We start from the raw sequence: 2,500 nt of genomic DNA on the forward strand, positions 1-2,500 counted from the left end.
CTCTTCTTTCTCGCACGAACCTCAACTTTAAGACTAACACACAGACGGATTTATCCAAGTGGCAGAGTAATTGTGATAGATTCAGCTGGGCGGCAGTCAGTGCATATCGACAAGTTATCCTAGGGTAGAGGGACGCCCCAGGTCAGCCTGAATGCCAGTGTTAGGATCTGAATCATTCAGAAAAATAATCAATGAAGATCCACTATCTCATTTACTTCTGGAATTGGTAAAGGTAGGCTAGGATAGGTTACATTAGGTCAGGTTACAGCTACGTTAAGTGGGGTTAGGATAAAGTAGTTTAGGGTAGATTAGATTAAGTTAGGTTTCGGTTAGATTAGGCTTAAACAGAACAAGTTTCGAAAATGGAGAATGACTGAAAAATGAGGAGGAAAGAATCTATCTACGCGAAACGTCATCCAGCATCTTGATATTCGCAGCAAAGGTTAGCGCAGTGCAAGGAGCGGTGTACCCTTAGCAACAAGACAGTCCTGTTCCTTAATGAGTCGCACCTGACCGCCGCCACGCCAGGTGCGCTCAGGTGTGGTACGAAATGTACAAGAGAGTGGGCGTGTCCCAGGTGATTGCGCGACGACCTTACCGGGGACTCCTGGAGCCACACACATTGTCACCATTCATAGCACACCGATACACGCACGCAAGTACTTTTGCGTGAGAGTCTGCAGCAAACTACACCTTTTTATCACAAGACAAACACTACTAAGGAGGTTTCTAAGGAAGTCCTGATATGTATGTGTGGTGTTTCCTGCCACTACGTAACCCTGACGATAGATACACTCACTATCGGTAGTCGATCACGGGTCACTGGACACCAACTACACACATAAAGCTCCCTGTGTGTTCCTGTCTTGTCTCGTCTCGTCTTTGAGCACGTCAGGTCACAGCGGAGTCAGCACAAGACCAACCTTCCGATACACAGCCAGTGACACTCCAGGAAACCTTACATAACCTAAAGTGAAGGTTTCCTCCAAGAACACAAACACAATGGTAACAGAAAAAAAAAAAAAGCCCCAAATATATTCTTACTTCTCCTTGGGTGTCGGATCGAAGCCCCTCGTGACACCGCCGGGGGGAGGGGAGCACACACGCCGCTTACCCAAGAGGTTACCGACAAGTTTCTCGTGGGGAGGCAAAGAAAGTCCTCGTTAGCACTACGTCTTTGGGCAGTTCTTTTCCGCACACAGCCCCAGCGAGCCTGCCCCTCCACCAGGCAACACTCTCACCATCACCCGCACACGTAATAGCGGGGAAACAGTTCTAACAATCGTCTCCTTCGATATCCTCCTCCACCTCTTCCATAGTCTCCTCGCGACGCTTACGACACCGGTGCAGTTCAGGGGAGGCACTAGCGACCGCCCCCACACACCGCGGCCGCCCACCCCAGCTGCCAGCCAACACTTGCACTGCCTTTATTCTGTGTGTTTATTTATCCGCTTCCAGCCGTCACCCGAAGAGCTCACTCACCCTGACTAAACATTACAAAAAATAAAAAATTACTCAAAGAGTGTGCGGAGCTCTGACAGTCCAACGTGTAAGTAAATGAAGCATGTAAAGTGCACTCATAAAATTCCACTTGGCATCGGGTGTATTATGAAACAGCTGAGCATCGACGGAGTCGGCGCCGCCCCTCCGTGCGGTCGGTCGATCAATGACAACACTCGGCCGCCACCACCAGCCAGGGTGCCGCCGCTAGGGACACCACAGCACCCACGCACCGCAGCCTGGATCTCACACCGTACACCAATGTCCGGGAAGGGAGGCGCTGGAAAGGGACGTAAACTCAGATCTTAAAGCCTTCGGACAAAGAAAAAACTAATGGCAATCAATGGAGAGAGGAAAGGACCGAGAGGATAGAAAGACTGAGGAGGAGGGCAGAGAAGAAGGCAGGGGGGAGGAGAGGAGGAATATGGAAAGAGGAAATCAGGGGAGGGAAGGTGGGGGAGGGATCTGGAGCGGAGTGTGTGGTTATGAATCTCTTGGGCACATGACACCATCTTTAAGCCTCCTCCCCAGCACTCCCCGAGGCATTCCCGTAGCTACAGTATCTAATTCACAGCTTGTCACGCGCTCCACACAACTCTCCACGTCCCTATTTGGTTCCTTTTACCGCTACCTGCTCCATGCATCTCCCTCATTAATCCTCACCTCCTTTACCTTATCGAGTCCCTCATGCTCTAGCCTGCCTCCCGTACCCCCCTCGTTAGCCTTCCATGCACTCTGCTCTATCCAGCCTCTTGTGTCCTCACTACATGTCCCTAGCAGCCCTCCGTGTCTCTCTCCCCTAACCCCAACATCAGCCTTGAGATACAAACAAGGCAGCAGGTAACTAAGCCTCCATAACAACGTAGTTTCAGAGTTACATAAAATGTCGTCATTATTTTCAGTGAGGATTTTAACAAAATTATTCCAGTAGAGTCTTGGGAAGTAGTGGCGAGAGCTGGTGCAGGCTAAGAGGGACTGAGGGACTTAGAGGAGCTTAGAG

At 50.3% G+C, this 2,500-nt stretch overlaps 1 protein-coding gene across 9 annotated transcripts in view; it reads right to left on the reverse strand.

Annotated features, from left to right (window-relative positions):
- Nucleotides 1–2,500, reverse strand: part of LOC135110202 (uncharacterized) — a 130,236-nt gene that overhangs the window by 95,870 nt on the left and 31,866 nt on the right. Inside the window, exon 1 of one of the 9 annotated variants that reach the window (XM_064022238.1) lies at nt 1,045–1,854. The exons of the other annotated variants lie outside the window; for them this stretch is intronic. The gene's annotated coding sequence lies outside the window, so the exon portion shown is untranslated. Of the gene's footprint in view, nt 1–1,044; nt 1,855–2,500 lie in introns of those variants that run through there. 9 annotated transcript variants of the gene reach the window in all.

The sequence above is a fragment of the Scylla paramamosain genome, chromosome 20, assembly GCF_035594125.1.
Source record: "Scylla paramamosain isolate STU-SP2022 chromosome 20, ASM3559412v1, whole genome shotgun sequence".
Taxonomy (NCBI): Eukaryota; Metazoa; Arthropoda; class Malacostraca; order Decapoda; family Portunidae; genus Scylla; species Scylla paramamosain.